The sequence below is a fragment of the Manis pentadactyla genome, chromosome X, assembly GCF_030020395.1.
Source record: "Manis pentadactyla isolate mManPen7 chromosome X, mManPen7.hap1, whole genome shotgun sequence".
Classification (NCBI taxonomy): Eukaryota; Metazoa; Chordata; class Mammalia; order Pholidota; family Manidae; genus Manis; species Manis pentadactyla.
In genome coordinates, this window is record NC_080038.1 from 95715364 (window position 1) to 95738072 (window position 22709).

Here is a 22709-nt window from a genome sequence, read left to right on the forward strand (position 1 = left end):
ATGTGGCTGAGATGGCATGAATCCCAGCTACCAATAAGATTGGGGGTGGAGAGGGTGTCAAGAATGATTTGGTTCTAATGTCTCCAGCTTTGGAGGACACAACCTTGTGCCCTTCTGAGCTACTCAGGGAAAAGCAGGCTAACCAAATATGATAAATTTCTACCAATAAAATTTGGCCAAGAGCCACCAAAATTTTGTTTAATGATGCATCGCATGCTCTTGGTGCTTGAACCCTAATACGGACTATGCAGGCATTGGCAGCACATATGCTATCGAAAGGTTTTGACAAGTAGAAAGCAAACAAAAGGACAATTTAAATGTAACCTCACATCCACTCAGGCTGTCACTCAAGTGCCTACCAGTGATCTGACACCAAATCAATAGCACTATGGTTCACTGAAGTCAGATCAATGGCTTCACAAAGTTTCACAGCAGTAGCAGCAGCACAGCAGCACAACAGCAAACTTCATGTCTCCTGTCCATTATTACAAAGGAGGTAATCACTGTCTGGCTTCTCTCAGCGCCAAAGCCTCAGACCACTACTGCCTGGAGACTCTGGGACTCAAATTGAGATGACTGGGTACGCCATGCCATTTGCTCGTCCCCTCCCTCCTCCCCTCTCCTACTCCTCCTGCTCCATTCTCCATGAAAAAAACAGGGACTAGCTTGCTCAGGATTTCACACACTCCACACAAGAACCAGAAAGAGTCCGTCTTACAGATAACTCTGTAAGGAGCCACCACAAGAGAGTAAGTTCCCAGGGAAAAGACTACTTTTGAAGCTACCTCAAGCTTGAAGGGTTTCAAAGGCCTCTTGATCTCTTTGCTTCCTGTGTATTCCAGTTCACTTGACCTTGTGACCCTGTGAGAGATTCATCTTTTCAACCAGCAGAAGACGCTCCCTGAATTGCTTCTTGCCACTCTTTCCTGCTTCCCCATGCTCCCAAAGGCTAAAACTTGGGAATGTCCATTTTCCAGAAGTTTCTACAGAGGACTTTTATATTTGAGCAGCTCAAAAAGGTTTGTGCAAATATAAATCCCCTCAAAAATTAAATGACGAGAAGCCCAATCTCCAAATGACCCCAGAACCCTGGAAAGGGGAACTACAAGACCCTAGTATGGTTGAAAAACCTCTAGTCACAAGAGCAAAGCAGCATTAGACAGGTGGGTCCAACAGGCAGTACACTGATCTCAGGGTTCATATGCATTTGTCTCCCATGCCAGAGCACCTAGTGCACACACCAACCTAGCCAAAAGGTTTGCACATCAATGAGATGAGGATGAATTATTGAAAAGCTTCTGTATAAAATGCTGTGCTGTGCCATTTCCTACAAATCAAATTATTGAGAGAGATATTTGATTGTAAACATATTTAGAAAATGATTTCATTGTCGTTAGGTTGGTTTTGCTTGCTCCCCCACTCTTTAAATTTCATTTGCATTAAAGTACTACAAAGGTAAAAAGGTCACACACATACTCCCTCCCAACACAGGGCTTGCACACCAGCCACAGAAGTAAATAAATTCAATCAGCAAAAAAATGAAAATCTATTATAGCAATAGAAATCCCTTTAAGTCATGCCTGACATCCTTAAACAGAATTGCCTCCTACTCACCCAGGCCACTAACACATAGTTATCTTGACAACAAATGGCTTTCTTTTTTTTAGATGGAAGGACCCAAATTCTATTTATAGTTCTCAGGCCTCAGACCTAATGAGGTTAACCAGGTTCCCCTGTTAGTTTCAGAAAGATCTCAATTTCAATCACAGCACATTTTCAGAACCTATTGTGTCTGGGGGTGAAATGTGGCCCCATCCTGCTGGATCTCTAGTAGTTGGTACCCACAGTCACAAAAGCCCACTCAGCCAAGGCCGAGCACATTCTCTTTTGCTGCCTTGGGCAGAACAGTCACCTGGAAAATGAGGCATCAGATGACCCAAAGGCCAAATTGTTTCTGTTGAGAGACTTGCCTAATGGCATTCAACTAGGATGCCATTGCTCAAGGGAGCCTCTAAGCAATGCCTTTGGCTCTAAGTTCTTGAAAAACAAAGCAGTGAAAATTGTGGACTTCCCTGCCATGACATATGGTGACAAGGAGAGGCACCTAACAGCAAGGGGGAAGGATGCATTAATTCAATATTCATTCTTTTTTTCCCAACAACTCTATATTGAGTACCTGCTGTATGCAGGAGCTATATTGAATTTAAACCAGAATCATGAAGTCCTAACATCAAATTTCCACAGCCCTCAGACTCAGTTTCCCTTCTGAACCACAACAGTAATGCAGGTATAAATCACTGAGGTGCCATAAATCTTGACCAATTAGCAATGAGCCTGTGGACAGTGTGAACTGGTAATGCATTCAACATGTATTTATTGATTGCTCACTTTGTACAGTGTGGGGGAAAAAAGAAGACACAGCCAACAAACATGTCAACTATATGACTGTTGGCAAATCATCTAACCACTGTATTTCCTCACAAAAAATGAAGATAATAATTAATACCTAACTTACCAAACTTGAAAGGTGATTGTGATAATCAGGTGAAATGTTTTGGAAGCCTGTTTATACAGAATTTTCCCATTCATAAAGCTAATAAAGGAAGAAATGCATGCAGTAATCACTGGAAGGCTCAGCTATTACAATGGCCTGAAGCCTAGGCAGCGTTCTCTATATATTTTTCCTTACAAACCCCTTAGTAGTAAGATCCCACATCCTAACCAAAAACAGGTGGCTGGGGCCTTAACATTTGCTGTTCCCTCTGCTTGAATGCTCTTTCCCTAGAGCCTCCCATGCCTGTGATAATAACCATGGAGATCCCTTATTTCATTGTTTTATTTTATCATGGTACTTATCACTACCTGAAATCATCTTATTTATTTCTTTGTTTATCATCTGCTGATATCTACCCACAGGAATATTTTCCCTTTGAGAGAAGCAATTTGCTTGTCTTTGTTCATTCCTGTAGCCTCAGTTTTCTGAACAGAGCCAGGAATGTAGAAGATGCTCAATAAATTGCTGTTTAATAAATATAATAACAATACATAACGATGAAACAAGAGGTATTACAAGACTTTGTAATAAAAATAGGTCCCAGCAAAAGAACTAGAAATTCAGCAAAGGGAACAATTTTTCTGAGCTAGGATAGACCAGTACAACATCACATGGGCATGCACTTGATTTCCTCCTTGAGGAATGGGAAGCATTTGAATGAAGGGCAGCCAAGAGGGCAGATGGATGGCATCAGGGAAGGGTGAATGTAGGAGTGAACATTCCTTGTCGCAGGAACACTAGTGAGCTCAGTCTGCTGGGGGTTGATGGTGTACAGAAGTTGGAAATGTACAAAGGTACGTATTGGCAGGTCATAGAGATCCTTGAGTGGCAGGTTAAAAAGCCTGGCATTTAAGAAAACAACTTTTCCTAGGAAAAGCAATGAAAATGATTAAAATAAAAAGAAAAAAGAACATGAAATAGGAATTAAGAAAGCACTACAGTTTCATTTTCTTCATTGTTATTATTACAGACATGGGAGTCTCTAAGGAAGAGCATTTAATGCAAAGGGAGCAGCAAATGTTAAGGCCCCAAGCCTTCTTTTCTTAGTTAGAATATGGTGTCTTCCTGCAAAGTTTTCATAAGGAAAACTACACAGAGAAGGTTGGCCAGGGATCAATGAAAATGATATTATAAACTAGAATGCTTATACAGATGAAAGTTTATAATGACAGCTACTTTTCTGTGGTAGACACACAGATATATGTCCACTAAATCCCCCTCCAAAGAAGAGCTTTCTGACAAGCTACAAGGAGTGTGGTCAGCACACAGCCTCCAGCTATCAGCTTCCTCAGGGTCTACCTTGGCTCCAGACAGGCATCTAGCCTGAAATCACCCCCCTCCTGGGGCAGCCTGGATCCAGCGACTGAGCAAGTCAGGGTTATAAAGGCCTGATTATTCTGAACTAACGGGGACCCTGGGGCCCTCAGTGGCAATGCTCTCTCTGTATTTTCCCACAGGATTAGCCAAAGCTTTGTATGCTCTGCATTGTAATTTGATGACATCAAATTGACTTCCCCTGCCTACTTGTGCTTCCACAGACTTCCTTTCACAGGTGTGTTGATCCCTAGTAAACATATTGCATCCCAAAATCTGTCTCCAGTTGCCTTACTGTATAAAAGACTCCTTTTACATACAGTCCTCAAAACAACCTTACAAGATAAGGATTGTCTTCAGTGCACATAAGAGGAAAGTGAGGCTTAGAGAGGCTAGGTAACTTACCCACATTTACACACCTAGGCAGGGCCACACCTAGACAAAGCTATTATTGGCAGGAAAATTGTTCCCCCATCACTGTTCCCTTCCCCAGTCTATCTTCATGCAGATCTGATTACCAAAAACCATGTTGCCATTGGGCAAGACTCCTAATCCAAAATGGCCTCTGTAAGGTACACAAGATCTAGAAAATTGTAACCGCTGTTACTTTGTCAGGGTTACAAGACAAATGTGTTCACCTAAAGTAATTCTTCCATTTTGATTTAGGCTGGCTATATGCCCCAGAAAACTAAGTTCCTAGCGCAATGGCTAAATCTGTCTTTAAGACTCTTGAACCATGCCATTTAACAAATCGTGACCTGGAGGTGCTACATTTGCAGCTCCTGGTAAGTCAGCTAGTTAGCATTCTAGCTGCAGAACATGGAATCCTCTCCCAGCAGAAACTGCAACTGAGCGCCAACTGCCAAGTAAGGAAGGGACATTGCGGTCCCTTCCTGTGGATGCTGTTCGTTTCCCTCAATCAGAAATACTGTAATTAACTGTACAGGTGTCACCAGAAAATGTCTGAAAAGAGGCTTGTAAATTCAAGTGATGTGAAAAGTGCCAGAAATAACCATAGAATCATCTTGGATATATATTTAGAAATGCTTAGGATGTTTGAGGCTGGTGAAAAACAGCATATGTGTTAAAGTTCTAGGGACTGGTACTCTTACAGCAGGCACAGTGTGAAGCAAAGGAGGGTAGTGTAGCACAAAGTCCTTGGCAGTCAATCACCTCTACCAGTGGATTTGTTGCTGTTGCTGTTTATAAAATGAACTTGATTTTAGGTGCAACTAATAGAAGCATTAGCAAGGTTTGAGAGGAGTAGTAATTCTTCACCTTGGTTTACTTCATTCTTGTTATGTTAGAGATTAGGGTCAATTTTTTAAGTCAAAAGTCATGCATTTCATTTTTTTGCTACAGGAGGCCAATGGAATATAGGATTCCCCTCATAAAACTTTACTTTTAAAAAATTTTGCTAAAACAGTTCTTCTAAGGTATGGGGAGTTCCAGGCTTTAGGAAAGGAAAGCCAGAGGCAGAGGAACACAGCCTGACATCCTCTTGCCTACAGCATAGCAGAACATACTTCAACTCCACACTGGACCATTCCCCAGGTGACTTCCACTGAGATAAATTAGATAAATTAGATCACTTAACTACTGTTCCAGTTGCATCTTAGACCTTTAAAAGCTCAAAAACAACATAACCAGGATTGTGCCCGTAAGATATGCATTAAAATAAGGGCAAAGTTTAGTAAGTTACCTGTAAATAGCCCCCAAATGAGTTCCTTTGGGACAGGAACCTCGTCCATTCATAACCCTATCCACCAGAGATTAACATAATGCCTGGAACACAGTAGTTACTTGACTTTCTTATAATTGCATTGAAAAGGATGTGTAAATCACATTGATGGGAATTAATGGAGGTAGTCCATTGCAAAGATATTTAACTGATTAAGTTACATTCTGACTATATCTAGGGCACCAAGCTGTTGATCTCATGTGGCTCTCTTAATTTGAGAGCCAAGGCCAACCACTTTTTCCCATTAATAGAAAGGGCAACTTCTGCATGCCCTATTGCCTACCCTCTCCTTATCACAAGAGTTCATATTAAAGGGCTTTTAATGCAAGATCTTTTAGAAGGCAGAAATTTGTGTTTTCCGTCAAGAACTGACTCATTTTAAATAATCAAATTGTGTATGTAGCCACATGGTCTAACATTGTTCAAGTATTTTGTTTCCTAACTCAGAAAGGCTTTAGAAATTTCTGTCATATGACAAACTGTTCTGCTCAATTTATTTTTTAAAAATATATAATTTATCAAAAGTTGGTTACCAATAAGTATATCCCATTGTTGTCTCCCAGTCTTTCCTACTTTAATCTTGAGGGTTCTGCTTTTACTGAAATGTTTACAAGCCATAAATTTTGCCTGGAATAATGTTTCATAATAACATAAATTTATCCATTTGGATCAAGTAGAAAAAACAAGGAGGATTATTTCCTAAAAGTTGGCCCAATATCCTATAAGAGATTTAAGAATTGATAAAGAGGAGGTTCTGCATGATCATCAGGTGCAACTGAGATCCTGAATATATACTTCCCTCCTACTGCATGTGCCTAAAAAATGAAAATCAAACTGTCTATACTAATGAAACAGCTAAGTTTTAGTAATACAACTTTTCTTCATTTACTCTATCTTGGACATCTTTCCCGGTAAGAACATATATATATATATAAAGGATGATATATATATATATATATGTATACACACACACACACACCATCCTTTTTAGCAGCTGCATAATATTCCACAAACTAAATGTCCATAATTGACTTAACCGGTCCCCTATTTATGAATATTTTGGTTGTTTCCAGTTTTTGCTATTATACATGATCATCTTTGTACATATTTCTTAGGGTACATGTGAGAATTGTTGGGTGAAAGGTAACATGTAGGACTAGACAATGGAGTAGCTGCTTTGGAAAATAACTTGGTAGTCCCTCAAAAGATTAATGATAGAGTTACCATATGACTTAGAAATTCCACTCCTAGTTATATACCCAAGAGAAATGAAAACTTATTTTTATGCAAAACCTTGTATGCAAATGTCCTCAGCAGCATTATTCATAATAGCCAAAAACTGAAAACAATTCAAAGGTCCATCAACTGATGAGTAGATAAACAAAATGTGGTATATGCATACAATTAAATATCATTCAGCCATTAAGAGGAATGAAGACTGATTCATGCTAAAACATGGATGAACCTTGAAAACATTATACTACATGAAAGCTCACAAAAGTTAACATACTGTGTGATTCCATTTATACAAAATATCCATAATTAGCAAATCCATAGAGACAGAAAGTAGTTTAGTGGTTACCAGTTAGGGAGAAGGGGGAATGCAGAGTGGTTGCGAATAGGAATGAATTTTCTTTTTAGGATGATAAAAATGTTTTGAACTTAGGTGGTAATGGCTACACAATCCTGTCAACATACTAAAAAATCATTCAGTTGTACCCTTTAAATGCATGAATGTTATATATGTGAATTATATCTCATTAAAGCAGTTTTAAATAGTAACATAAAGCCTTTCAAAGAATGGTCAGCCTGGAATATATATACTACACAGGAGCACTTTTATCTTGGCTTATTCCCCTCATACCCCCACATACCCCAGCAAAAACTTGCCTTTATATAATTTCTCCCACCGGACAGTTAAAATGTTTTTCCTCATTTCCTAAAGGGAATGAATGTGTTTAAAATTGAAAAGAAAAAAAATTAAATCAAGGATTAGCTTTCTGAGACAAGCTTAAATGTCTTTTTTTAATACTGTTGCTGTGTTGTTGTTGTTTTTTCTAATTATACAAGTAGCACATACTCATTGTATGAGGTTTGGAGAAGACATAAAAGTGTAAAAGGATAAAAGTAAATATTATCTGTCATCCCACTACCCAGAGATAATCATTGTTAACATTTAAGTGTATTTTCTTCTAGTCTTTTAGTATACTTTTTTTAAATGAAATTGGGATCACACACCATATACACAGCTTCATATCTTACTTTCTTATTTTAATATTATGATATCATGAGCATTTTCTCATTTCAAATACTTGATTTTTAATGTCTGTGTAATTTTCTATTCTATGCCTGTACCATAATTTATTTAACCAGTTTCAAATTTGAGGATATTTAGTTGCTTCCAATTTTTGCTGCTACAGTTGTTTTGGTAGCTAAATCATTTTGCACATTCATAATTATTTCCTTATGATAAATTCCTAACAGTTAAAATACTGGGTCAAAAGATATGCACATATTAAAGCTTTTGGTACAGATTCTCAAATTGTCTTTCAGAAAGGTCAAACCAATTTATATACCTCCACCAGAACTGTTTCTCCCTTAAAACTCTCTAACACTGGCAATAATGGGTTTTCTTAATTCTTAATTGTTGTCAATATGTTAGGTATTAATGGAACATGTGAGTTCATTGTTCTTTAAATTATGTCTTTTGGCCATTTTTATTTCATTTCTTTCTGTGTGTGTGTGTGTGTGTGTGTGTAAACTATTCATTTTCTTTGTCATTTTTTCTGTCTTGATGCTCAGATTTTTCTTATGAATCTATAAGATCTCTTTATATATTAATAATATCAGCATTTGTCTATCATTTGTATTTACCTTTTAAAGGACATTTCCATACCTACCATACTACCGTACTTCTCTGGAATTTTTGTCTTTATCAGGGCAAAGTTTCCCACCATCCAAAGAGGAAAAATGACAGAAATATTCCTTTTCTTTTCTTTCTACCACAAACTAGAAGATATAAGGAACCAGCAAAAGATCTTAAAAATAAATGGACCACATTATTAGAGAAATAATTCAGTCTCCCCTATGGATTCATTAATGGCCCCAATAAACACCTTTTCTCCCAAGTCTCTCTAGGCACCTAATGCCTGTTCTAAATCAACAGCCCTAAGGGCTGAGGGCCTGCCCAAACCTTCCTTTTCCACCAACAACTCAAACTGCAGCTTTCTTCACAGTCCCGGACACTTTAACACTTGCTGGTACTTAAAGAGCAAACTCTAGCGATTCTAATCACTATGTCTAATTACAATGAAGGGAAATTCTCCACTAAAAAGTTACTAAAAGAAAACAACTACTGATCACGGGAAGATGGCGGCGTGAGTAGTTCAGAGGAAATCTCCGCCCCAAAACATATATATTTATGAAAATACAATAAATACAACTATTCCTAAAAGAGACACCAGTGGATGCAGTACAACAGCCAGGATACATCTACATCTGTGAGAACTCAGCATCACACGAAGGGGGTAAGATACAAGCTGTGACCAGGCGGGACCTGAACGCTCCCCCACCCCAAAACCCAGCAGGAAGAAAGGAGTCAGAATGGAGAGGGAGTGAAAGCCCAGGACTGCTAAACAACCAGCTCTAGAAATCCGCACCCGGAACACAGACACAAGGTGCACAGGGTGCTGAATATTAGAGAAACGGAAAAGCAAAACCTGGGGGCAGGTCCCCGCAACCGGCGCCCCTGAGACAAAAGAAAAGCGAGTGCTTTCTGCAAGTCTTAAAGAGACAGGGACCCCATAGCTGGACGAAGTTGTCCCGGCAGCTGGGAGTACCGGGGAAACTTAGGCACCCTAAACGGAGGCAGTGCAGCTCTGAAGCCTCTCACAGGAAGAGGCAGCCTGCCAGTCATTCCTCCAACTGGCGTGGACCCAGACAAATGGGCACAGTAGCAGGAGAGTGGGAGTACGCGCTGGGGGTGGAAGCGCTAGAAGGAAACAAGAGCAGATCCATGCGCCGCAGGGCTAGCCCGCAGTGGCGCGACCGAACAGCCCAGGCACAGCTCACACGCACCAGCGGCAGTGAAGCCAGAGCCCAGTAGAAACCTGCAGAGAAAAGCCCCACACGCACCAGCAGAGGAGCCAAAGGGAGCAGGCACACTCCCAGGGACTGATCGGAATCCCAGCCCAATGCACAGCCACCCAGGCCAGACCCAAAGGCCACTGCTGCCACACAGCTGCCCGGCAGGGTCACCACTAGCATGGAGGAGCACACCTGGCATGTCTGCCACTCCCCGCAGGGCTCCGCGCTGCTCTGACGGACACCCCACCCACAGCAGCTTAGAAGATTAACCTGGTGGCTGCTCCAGGACTGCAGGTACCTGTCACAGGGAGCAGAGAAGGGCAAGGCATCCAGCAAGCAGGAAAGGACTTTCTTCTCCCAGCTGACACACCCGCAACCTGACTATATACACTGTAATCACCATGAAAAGGCAAAAAAATCTGGTCCAGACCAAGATAGTTACACCTGCGAAAGGATCTGCAGAGGCAGACCTAACCAGTCTCCCTGAAAAAGAATTCAAAATAAAAATCATAAACATGCTGATAGAGCTGCAGAGAAATATGCAAGAGCTAAGGGATGAAGTATGGAGGGAGATTACAGATGTCCAGAGGGTGATCACAGATGTCTGGAGGGAGATTACAGAAGTGAAAAAACTCTGGAAGGATTTATAAGCAAAATGGATAAGATGCAAGAGGCCATTGATGGAATAGAAACCAGAGAACAGGAACGCATAGAAACTGATGCAGAGAGAGATAAAAGGATCTCCAGGAATGAAACAATATTAAGAGAACTATGTGACCAATCCAAAAGGAACAGTATCTGCATTATAGGGGTACCAGAGGAAGAAGAGAGAGAAAAAGGGATAGAAAGTGTCTTTGAAGAAATAATTGCTGAGAACTTCCCCAAACTGGGGGAGGAAATAATTGCTCAGACTACGGAGGCACACAGAACTCCCGAGAGACAGGATCCAAAGATGTCAACACCAAGACACATAATAATGAAAATGGCAAAGATCAAGGACAGGGACAGAGTATTAAAAGAAGCCAGAGAGAGTAAAAAGGTCACCTACAAAGGAAAACCCATCAGGCTATCATCAGACTTCTCAACAGAAATCTTACAGGCCAGAAGAGAATGGCTTGATATATTTAATGCAATGAAACAGAAGGGCCTTGAACCAAGGATACTGTATCCAGCATGATTATCATTTAAATAGGAAGGAGGGATTAAACAATTCCCACACAAGCAAAAGTTGAGGGAATTTGCCTCCCACAAACCACTTCTACAGGATATCTTAGAGGGACTGCTCTAGATGGGAGCACTCCTAAAAAGAGCACAGAACAAAACACCCAACATATGAAGAATGGAGGAGGAGGAAAAAGAAGGGAAAGAAATAATCATCAGACTGTGTTTATAACAGCTCAGTAAGCGAGTGAGGTCAGAGGGTAAGGTAGTAAACAAGCTAACATTGAACCTTTGGTAACCACAAATCTAATGCCTGCAGTGGCAATAAGTACATATCTTTCAATAATCACCCTAAATGTAAATGGACTGAATGTACCAATCAAAAGACACAGAGTAACAGAATGGATAAAAACGCAGGACCCATCTATATGCTGCTTACAAGAGACTCACCTCAAACCCAAAGACATGCACAGATTAAAAGTCAAGGGTTGGAGAAAGATATTTCATGCAAAAAACAGAGAGAAAAAAGCAGGTGTTGCAATACTAGTATCAGATAAAATAGACCTCAAAATAATGAAAGTAACAAGAGATAAAGAAGGACATTACATAATGATAAAGGGCTCAGTCCAACAAGAGGATATAACCATTATAAACGTATATGCACCCAATACAGGAGCACCAATATATGTGAAACAAATACTAACAGAATTAAAGGAGGAAATAGAGTGCAATGCATTCATTTTGGGAGACTTTAACACACCACTCACCCCAAAGGACAGATCCACCAGACAGAAAATAAGTAAGGACACAGAGGCACTGAACAACATGCTAGAACAGATGAACCTAATAGACATCTATAGAACTCTACATCCAAAAGCAACAGGATACACATTCTTCTCAAGTGCCCATGGAACATTCTCCAGAATAGACCACATACTAGGCCACAAAAAGAACCTCAGTAAATTCCAAAAGATTGAAATCTTACCAGCCAACTTTTCAGACCACAAAGGTATAAAACTAGAAATAAATTGTACCAAGAAAGCAAAAAGGCCCACAAACACATGGAGGCTTAACAACATGCTCCTAAATAATCAATGGATCAATGACCAAATTAAAATGGAGATCCAGCAATATATGGAAATAAATGACAACAATGACACAAAGCCCCAACTTCTGTGGGACACAGCAAAAGCAGTCTTAAGAGGAAAGTATATAGCAATCCAGGCATATTTAAAGAAGGAAGAACAATCCCAAATAAATAGTCTTATGCCACAATTATCGAAATTGGAAAAAGAAGAACAAATGAGGCCTAAGGTCAGCAGAAGGAGGGACATAATAAAGATCAGAGAAGAAATAAACAAAATTGAGAAGAATAAAACAATAGCAAAAATCAATGAAACCAAGAGCTGGTTCTTTGAGAAAATAAACAAAATAGATAAGCCTCTAGCCAGACTTATGAGGAGAAAAAGAGAGTCAACACACATCAACAGAATTAGAAATGAGAAAGGAAAAATCACGACAGACCCCACAGAAATACAAAGAATTATTAGAGAATACTATGAAAACCTATATGCTAACAAGCTGGAAAACCTAGAAGAAATGGACAACTTCTTAGAAAAATACAACCTTCCAAGACTGACCCAGAAAGAAACAGAAAATCTAAACAGACCAATTACCAGCAATGAAATTGAATCGGTAATCAAAAAACTACCCAAGAACAAAACCCCCGGGCCAGATGGATTTACCTCAGAATTTTATCAAACATACAGAGAAGACATAACACCCATTCTCCTTAAAGTTTTCCAAAAAATAGAAGAGGAGGGAATACTCCCAAACTCATTCTATGAAGCCAACATCACCTTAATACCAAAACCAGGCAAAGACCCCACCAAAAAAGAAAACTACAGACCAATATCCCTGATGAACGTAGATGCAAAAATACTCAACAAAATATTAGCAAACCGAATTCAAAAATACATCAAGAGGATCATACACCATGACCAAGTGGGATTCATCCCAGGGATGCAAGGATGGTACAACATTCGAAAATCTATCAACATCATCCACCACATCAACAAAAAGAAGGACAAAAACCACATGACCATCTCCATAGATGCTGAAAAAGCATTCGACAAAATTCAACATCCATTCATGATAAAAACTCTCAACAAAATGGGCATAGAGGGCAAGTACCTCAATGTAATAAAGGCCATATATGATAAACCCACAGCTAACATCATACTGTGATCGGGAACAAGACAGGGATGCCCACTCTCCCCACTGTTATTCAAAGTGGTACTGGAGGTCCTAGCCACAACAATCAGACAAAACAAAGAAATACAAGGAATCCAGATTGGTAAAGAAGAAGTCAAACTGTCACTATTTGCAGATGACATGATATTGTACATAAAAAACCCTAAAGACTCCATTGCAAAACTACTAGAACTAATATCAGAATTCAGCAAAGTTGTGGGATACAAAATTAACACACAGAAATCTGTAGCTTTCCTATACACTAACAATGAACTAATAGAAAGAGATATCAAGAAAGCAATTCCATTCACAATAGCATCAAGAAAAATAAAATACCTAGGAATAAACCTAACCAAGGAAGTGAAAGACCTATACCCTGAAAACTACAGGACACTCTTAAGAGAAATTAAAGAGGTCACTAACAAATGGAAAGTCATCCCATGCTCCTGGCTAGGAAGAATTAATATCGTCAAAATGGCCATCCTGCCCAAAGCAATATACAGATTCGATGCAATCCCTATCAAATTACAAGCAGCATTCTTCAATGAACTGAAACAAATAGTTCAAAAATTCATATGGAACCGTCAAAGACCCCGAATAGCCAACACAATCCTGAGAAGGAAGAATAAAGTGGGGGGGATCTCACTCCCCAACTTCAAGCTCTACTACAAAGCCATAGTAATCAAGACAATTTGGTACTGGCACAAGAACAGAGCCATAGACCAGTGGAACAGAATAGAGACTCCAGACATTAACCCAAACATATATGGCCAATTAATACTTGATAAAGGAGCCATGGACATACAATGGGGAAATGACAGTCTCTTCAACAGATGGTGCTGGCAAAACTGGACAGCTACATGTAAGAGAATGAAACTGGATCACTGTCTAACCCCATACACAAAAGTAAACTCCAAATGGATCAAAGACCTGAATGTAAGTCATGAAACCATAAAACTCTTAGAAAAAAACATAGGCAAAAATCTCGTGGACATAAACATGAGTGACTTCTTCATAAACATATCTCCCCAGGCAAGGGAAACAAAGGTAAAAATGAACAAGTGGGACTATATCAAGCTAAAATCTTCTGTACAGCAAAGGACACCATCAATAGAACAAAAAGGTATCCTACAGTATGGGAGAACATATTCATTAATAACAGATCCAATAAAGGATAGACATCCAAAATATATAAAGAGCTCACATGCCTCAACAAACAAAAAGCAAATAATCCAATTAAAAAATGGGCAGAGGAACAGACAGACAGTTCTCCAAAAAAGAAATTCAGATGGCCAACAGACACATGAAAAGATGCTCCACATCCCTAGTCATCAGAGAAATGCAAATTAAAACCACAATGAGATATCACCTTACACCACTAAGGATGGCTACCATCCAAAAGGCAAACAACAACAAATGTTGGCGAGGTTGTGGAGAAAGGGGAACCCTCCTACACTGCTGGTGGGAATGTAAACTAGTTCAACCATTGTGGAAAGCAGTATGGAGGTTCCTCAGAATGCTCAAAATAGAAATACCATTTGACCCAGGAATTCCACTTCTAGGAATTTACCCTAAGGATGCAGCACTCCAGTTTGAAAAAGACAGATGCACCCCTATGTTTATCGCTGCACTATTTACAATAGCCAAGATATGGAAGCAACCTAAATGTCCATCAGTAGATGAATGGATAAAGAAGAAGTGGTACATATACACAATGGAATATTACGTAGCCATAAGAAAAAAACAGATCCTACCATTCGCAACAACATGGATGGAGCTAGAGGGTATTATGCTCAGTGAAATAAGCCAAGCAGAGAAGGACAAGTACCAAATGATTTCACTCATATGTGGAGTATAAGAACAAAGGAAAACTGAAGGAACAAAACAGCAGCAGAATCACAGAACCCAATAATGGACTAATAGTTACCAAAGGGAAAGGGACTGGGGATGATGGGTGGGAAGGGAGGGATAAGGGCAGGGAAAAAGAAAGAGGGCATTACGATTAGCATGTATAGTGTGTTGGGGACACGGGGAGGGTGCGCAACACAGAGAAGACAATTAGTGATTTTACAGCATCTTACTACACAGATGGACAGTGACTGTGAAGGGTATGTGGGGGGGACTTGGTGAAGGGGGGAACCTATTAAACATAATGTTCTTTCTGTAATTGTAGATTAATGATACCGAAATATAAAAAGAAAAAAAGAAAAAAAGAAAACAACTACTAAGCCAAATGAGGTCTCTTGACAGATCCCATAATGTGGATTAGGCTTGGTTTCCAAAACCTGACTCCTGAATAACATCTATAAGCAAAGGGGAGAATCTCACCTTACTATCCAAGAGGGAAGGACGAGCCTTGGTAGTCCCATAGAATATCCCCACTCTGAACCATGTACAGCCCTGGGATAGGTAAGGACTTGGCTTACTGACAGTTTGCTATAGTTTGAGGATCACCTCAGGTTCCAGAGGTTCAGGCATATTCCTTTTGCGCTCATAGATTAATGCCTGAAATACCTCCATGAATTTAGACTAAACATCTAGTGCTCAGTTTGAATGCAAGCAAATGCACAAAGGAAGTTTTACTAGTCAGACACCTCAGTGAGAGGGGTATTTGGCTCCCTCCACAGGCACAGGTGTGGATGAGGCACAGGCAGAGGAAGAGTGCAATGATGTTCAGAGTGCCTGGGGAGGCAGGCATAATTGCTTCATAAATCTGCCCAAGGCCATAACTGACAAGGGATAGCTGCAAATACACCCCGTGTTGCTTCAACAGGTGCAAGAAAATAACAGTTCTTTTCTAGTAGACAGCAGATTTGCCATTTCTGGTGCTCCCTTTGACCGAGATAAGACTCATCTTCACCCAAGGAGACAAGAAAGTATCTAGATTTCTCTTGTACATTCATAACTGAGCTTTGAGGATAGTTCTGTCTACACCCAAGGACAGTTCTAAATGCTTTCTGTGTATTAACTCGTTTATATTTCAAAACCACACTATCAAAGTAGCTACTATTCTTATCTTAATTTTACAGATAAGGAAACCAAGGGATAGAGAAGAAGCAGAACTGAGATTTGCACCCAAATTCAAGAGACTCCAAAGTTTATATTCCAATACATGCTTGGAGGCCATTTTCCCATTGCCAAAGACTGCATTCACCCCCAAAATCATTGTGACTATTCCATTTCAGCTTTCATGTTATCTTTTGGGTGTTTCAGGAGTTATTTAACAGGGTGAGGAGGAGCTTTTTGAGAGGCTTATAATGGTTAGGAGCACAAGCTTCAATATCAGACAGACTTGGAATCATGTCACAGCTTTGCCACACACTAGTTCTGTGAATTTCAGCTAATTACTTAACACCTGTGAGCATCAGTTTCTTCATCTGTAAAATGGATTTGATAATAATCCTACTTCATAGGGCTGTTTGGAAGATTATATGAGTTAATATCTGTAACGTTTAATACATTACCTAGAACCTAGCAAGCACTCAATAAACATTACTTATACATACATATTATAAAGCTGGAGAACAAGACCTTAAGGACACTCTAAAGTTTGGTCTCAGTTCAACATAATTCTGAGTGACAAGAAAAATACACAGGCACTAGCCCCACCAAGTGTACCACCATTCAAGAGGGAAGCCCCCTCCTGAGCATGGGACCAGGCAGCAGCCACCTACAGAGCCAACCTGAACAAATGACAGCAACAGTCATCACCTCACAGCATAGTTTGTGTGGCGATGGCAGTGGTGGGAGGTGGAATGTACTACTGGACAGCAGCTCAGTTTTCTCAGTCACACCAGAGGAGTTTGCACTTCAAAATCCAAGCACAAAGCTGTCAGACACTCTTCACCTTCAGTTTATTTCTCTTATTTACCGGAAGTTTGTTGAACAGGCTTGGAAAATTCAAGATGCAAGCCTTAGTTTCCTCATCTTCAGAGGATCAAAAAGTGGTAACCAAAATCATGTTTATAGTCCCAGACCAAAAAATCTAATCAACTCATAAACTCAGAGGACCATATATTATAATATTAATGGCCAAGGAAAATAGATCTAAGTAGGTCTGAGTGTAAACATGGCTCTGTCACTTAAAGGCTGGGTGAACTTAGACAAGTGATTCTTCTTCCTTGAGCCTCATTTTCTATAAAATCAAGGACAATACTGTTTGCTGCAAGTAGTAAATGAAATATTGGTTGTCAAAGTGCTTTGCAAACACTAGGGGAGATACAATGGTGAGTAAGCTAAATTGGTAAAATGAATGCAAAGAGAAAGACTAAAAATCAAAATGGTTGCAAGACTGGCTAAAAACTCTCACAGGAAAACACCACCACTGAATTATAAATCATATATTACTTATTTGTTATCACCATTATTTTGACTACCGAAGTTTTAGGAAACACAGGTACAATTTGACACAAAAGGAGTAACTAGAGCCCTGTGGGGAAATTCTGAAGAAAACTTGTGGGCAGGTTTTAAGACTGTAGATGGCACTAGCTCTTCAGACTGTCTCATTTCCCTGTGAAATGCATCGTTTCCCTTTTTCTTGATTTGAGGTTAGGGGCAGGATAAAATATTACACACAGAAGGGTTTTCCAAGATCCTAAAGAAAAACAGTATATGTAGGTACATTCTAAACTGGAAAGAATGAATACTTCAGCTATCCCGACTCTCCCTAAACAAATCCTACTTTTAGATCCCTGGACCCGCCTCCCCAGCTGAGATCAGGCAGTTAGGACTGCATTGCTGCTATGTGGCCGCTAGGGGCACCCTCTGTACCGCCTCCCCACCACCACCACCAAAATTCCTAGAGATTGTGTAACCAGAGAAATTTTTCTTCCTAGTTTTGCTGAGACAGGGTAAAATTTTTGAAGAGTGACATCACAGAGAAGCTAAGGAAAAACAACACAGAAATACGCAAAAACAATTCAAGAGCAGAGAGAACAATGAGTTCAAAGAGCACTAATTTCTTGTCCTGCTTTTATAAACTCTAATTACAGTTGACCCTTGAACAATGGAAGGGAGGGTTAGGGGCACCAACCCTTCCCACCTCCCACAGTTGAAAATCTGCATATAACTCTTGAGTCCCCCCAGAATTAACTACTAATAGCCTACTATTGATTTTATGATGGTAAATAATAAGATAGACTAGTACCTGCATATGTTTAATGCACTTATGACATCTTTTTCTTAATTTTTTTGACATTTTTAGGCTACATAGCTCATCTGTGAGTTTTTCCAAATTGTCAAAAATTTCCAATATATTATTGAAAAAAATCTGCAAATAAGTGTACCTGTGTAGTTCAAACCTGTGTTGTTGAAGAGTCAACTGCACATAATTTGGCAGTTATCTACTAAATTTTAAATGAGTTATTCTTCAGTGAAATAATTCCACTTTCATGTCTCTATCCACATTCTTGCACATGAGCAGAAATAGGCATTTGCAAGGATGCTCAGTACGGCATTGTTTCTAATGAAGAAAGAAAGAAGGCAGGTGAGGGAGAGAGAGGGAAGAAGAAAAAGAGAGAGAGAATAAAGGAAGAAAAAAAAGAAAGGAAGGGAGGGAGGGAAAAAAGGGTATGCATATACATCAGATTGCCCACTCTGGTCCACGCTGGTCCTACTTCAGACAGGCAGCCTCCACAGCCTTTCTGGAGTTTTCCCTAGTCTTTGGTTGGGATTTCCCTTTCTGCTGCTCTTAAAAGCAATTATTTATTCATCATTGCTTCAAATCCATCAACTATTCTTGAGTGTCCACTATTTTCTAGTGGCTGAGAATAAAATTATAAGTAAAAACAGACACAGCCCTTCCTTATGGTCTGGAGAGTAGAGTCGGTACTCAAGGTGGGAAGAGCTTGGGCATGGTACCAGGTTTCAGTTTCAGCTCTGCATAACTTGGGATGCAGGTCCTCATCTGGAAGGTGGGATAATAAAGCCACCTACCTCACAAGGTTGTAGTGAGGACTCAATGAACTAGTGCAAGTGACTCCTAGAGCAGAGCCCTGGGAATATAGCAACTACTCAGAGAATGATAACCTGGCTCCTTCCATGAACTTTGTATTTTCTTGCACTAACCTTGTCATAGTAATAGTTATTACAGCAAACATTTATATTGCTTTTGCTATGTGTTAAGTGCTATTCTATGTGTTTTACACCTATTAGTATATTTACTTCTAGCAACAATACTATGAAATAGATACCGTTATCCCTATTTCCAGGCGAGGAAATGGAGACACAAGTTAAACAACATGCCCAGGTCACATAGTTAATAAATGGCAGAGATGGGATTTGAGGCAGGCAATCCAGCACCAGAGTTTATTCTTACAACTATGCTTTGTTTTTCATAAGTATGCCTATGGCTCTTGATCCCTGTCCTCCCTCCTCCAGGACCCATTTCTCTTTTCCTTCATTCATTCAACAGATACTTACTGAAGACCTATGACGTACCAGCACTGTTCAAGGCATAGTGTCACAGCAATGAAAACAATCAAGTCCCTGCCACCATAAAGTGTCTAGTGGGGTATGGCAGGAGAGGGGTGGTGAGAGACAGTGAATTAATCTACTACATATAGCTTCATGTCGTTGTACATGTTTTAAGAAAATAGAGATGAATCTAATATTCTCTTTGTCTGAACCAAAGTCACAGGCTGCGAATTAAGGTAGTTTCTCCTCCTTGGCAAGAATCAGGCTTCCTGCCTATTGTTCTGGGCTCACAGGAGGGCTTGTGGCTTCTGTGCCAGCATCTTCATCATCACAGGGCCCTCTTTCCTGGGAGATGAGATGACAGAAAGCTACAGCTTGTTCTTTCAGAAGTTCAAGCTCCTCAAGGGCCTGCCCACCTTGTTCCTGTTTCGTAGGTGCCAAATCCTTCCCAATCCATTTACAGAGCAAAGATTATAACATACCCTGAGTATACAATATGCCCAAAAGGATGGGGAGGATGCTCAGATCTCTCCCAGCTCAGGTTCTCAGTTCTTCCCACGTCCCAGAAGTTCTCTTCCTGGCCCTGCTCCAAGTGGATGATCTCACAACATTCCAAACAAGCTAGTTTGAGATGATCAAAACATTTCCAACATCCAGGAGCAATGCATTCCGCATCTGGCCCTGTAAGCCAGGGCCCTCTGCCATGCACCCTGCACCATACCCATAAAGGCAAATCAAGAGAATTTACGCAGCAAACCCACTCCATCAAACAAACAAACAAGAAAGCCCACTTTGGGTATTAGCAACTGTCTCCGGTGTGTGCCCAGGCACTGCCTCCCATAAGCCCATTCCAACTCCCTTTTCTTTGTTTTCAAACTTCCTTCATCCAGTGAACAATTTTGGACCTCCATCTGATTCTGCCCCTAAGCACCCTCTCTCTCAGAAGGAGCTGCTGATAAGAGGCCTTGGGGTCATTCCTTCCAGCTGGTTCCCTAGTAGATTTTAGCAATTAAGAGCTGGATTCAGAGAGCTTGGGTTGAATTCCCAGCTATGCCACTTACTGGCTTTGTAACTGTGATATTGTGATTTATAATAAGAAATACAGGTTTGGTATTTTTCCCTGTTCTGGCACAGAGCTCCTAAAACCCATGGAATTTCCTAAGTGATCAGTGTCTTTTGTTACGTTAATGAGGTGACTTCTGGAAAGCACCTGGGGATGGGGGATTGGTGGCAGCAGAACCAACCAAATGGTTAAAGGGCTGGAACTTTCAGTCCCATCCACCTGACCTCTCAGGAGAAGAGGGGCTTGAGGTTGAATCAATTACCAATGGCCAATTATTTAATTAAACATGTCTTTGTAATGGATCCTCCATAAAAACCCTAAAGGAGTAGCCTGGAGAGCTTCCAGGTTGGAAGGGGTGGTGGAACCTGGTGAGGTGCTGGGAGAGTGGTGGGCTGGGAGAGAGCAGGGAAGCTCCATGCCCCTTCTCCATGGCTTGCCCCGTGCATCTTTTCCATCTGGCTGTTCCTGAGGTATATCCTTTTATAATAAACCATTGTAAGTAAAACAATTGTCTGAGTTCTGTGAGCCACTCTAGCAAATTAATTGAACCCAAGGATGGGGGCTATTGGAACCTCTGATCTGTAGCTGGTGGGTTAGAAACACAGGTGACAACCTGGGTTTATGACTAGGGTCTGAATGGGGGTGGGAGATAGTCTTCTAGGACTGAGCCCTTAATCTGTTAGATCTGGCACTATCTCCAGATAGTATCAGAGTTGATTTGAATTGTAGGGCACCCAGCTGGTGTCACAGAATTGCTTGGTAGTGTGGAAAAACCCATACACATTGGAATTGAGTGCAAAATATTAGTAACCATAAGCCTTGGTTTGTTCCTGTGTAAAATGGGAGTGATCATATGTACCTCCTAGAGTTATTATGAAGATTGAATTAAATAATGCATGTAAAGTGCTTAGCACAGGAAATTCTCAGTAATGAACTATAAAAGAATGTGGATTTCCTTCTGGGTCCTGTTCTTGGACGTATTCTCTTCTCATTCTTTGTATAGTCCCTGAGAAATCTTACCTACCCCATAGTTTCAAATACCTCAAGTATGTTGGCTCCTAGATTCCACTCTAGTCCAGAGCTATCTCTAGAGCTACTCAAAGTACTGGTCTTCTATAAGATAAGGTGCTTGGACAGAATGATGCATATCAATATACCACTTCCTTCCCTGAGAAGGTCTTTCTATCAAAAAAAAAATCAGCTGAACTAAACAATATGTACAGTGAAATAGTTGATTTACAGTCTAGCTCAAGTTCTTATCTCATCATACACCAGCAACTGAGAGTTTGCGGATGCACATGGAGTAGCAAAGACATTTCAAACTGGATATTCTATAAATATCTGATCTCTCACCAATGAAGAAAACTAGCAAATAGCCTGTGTCTTTCTAGACAAGTGTTGCAGACATGCCCACAACCGTCACTGCTAAACAATCCTTAGCCACTATTTCTGATTCTTACTATCATCACATAGGTCCCACACTCCTGTATCTGTGTACACATCTCCATACCTGATTCTGGGTATTTGGTGCCCCTAGATCACTCCCCTCCTAGCTTTGGAAACTTAGCTTTCCTGAACAGATTTTAGCCCTGCTCACATTTTTGGTTTTGGCAACTCCACTCTTATCCTAGCTCCATGTATCCCAATCTATACTTCATCCAGACTCCCCAACAGAGACAGAGGGTTTGATAGCATCTTACCTAGAGCCTGCAGTTTCTGTGACCTCCTGTCACCTACCCAGCATCAAGGAACTGCAGATTTCTGTGTGGAGTTGAAGATGCTGCTGGGAATCCTGCTTCACCTGCCCCCTAAAACTTTCTCAAGTTAATATTGGAAGAAGAGCTTTGCTAGCATACACTTTGTATGTGCTCCACCAGGGAGGCAGCTGCATGCTACACCCACCAAAACTGCTTGGTTTGCTTGAAACAGTAGAAATAGTTGGGCTTTGACCTACATCTCAATCTTCAGTCACAGGAGAGGGAGACATTCTGAGTTCCCATGGAACTGTAGGTAGGAGGCTCTCACCCACACCTAATTCTGGCCCAAAAAGCCCAGTCACCAATCCAACCAGAATGAGCTGCCAAGCTGTGGGCAGTCTAGAGTACAAAATCCCATATCTCATT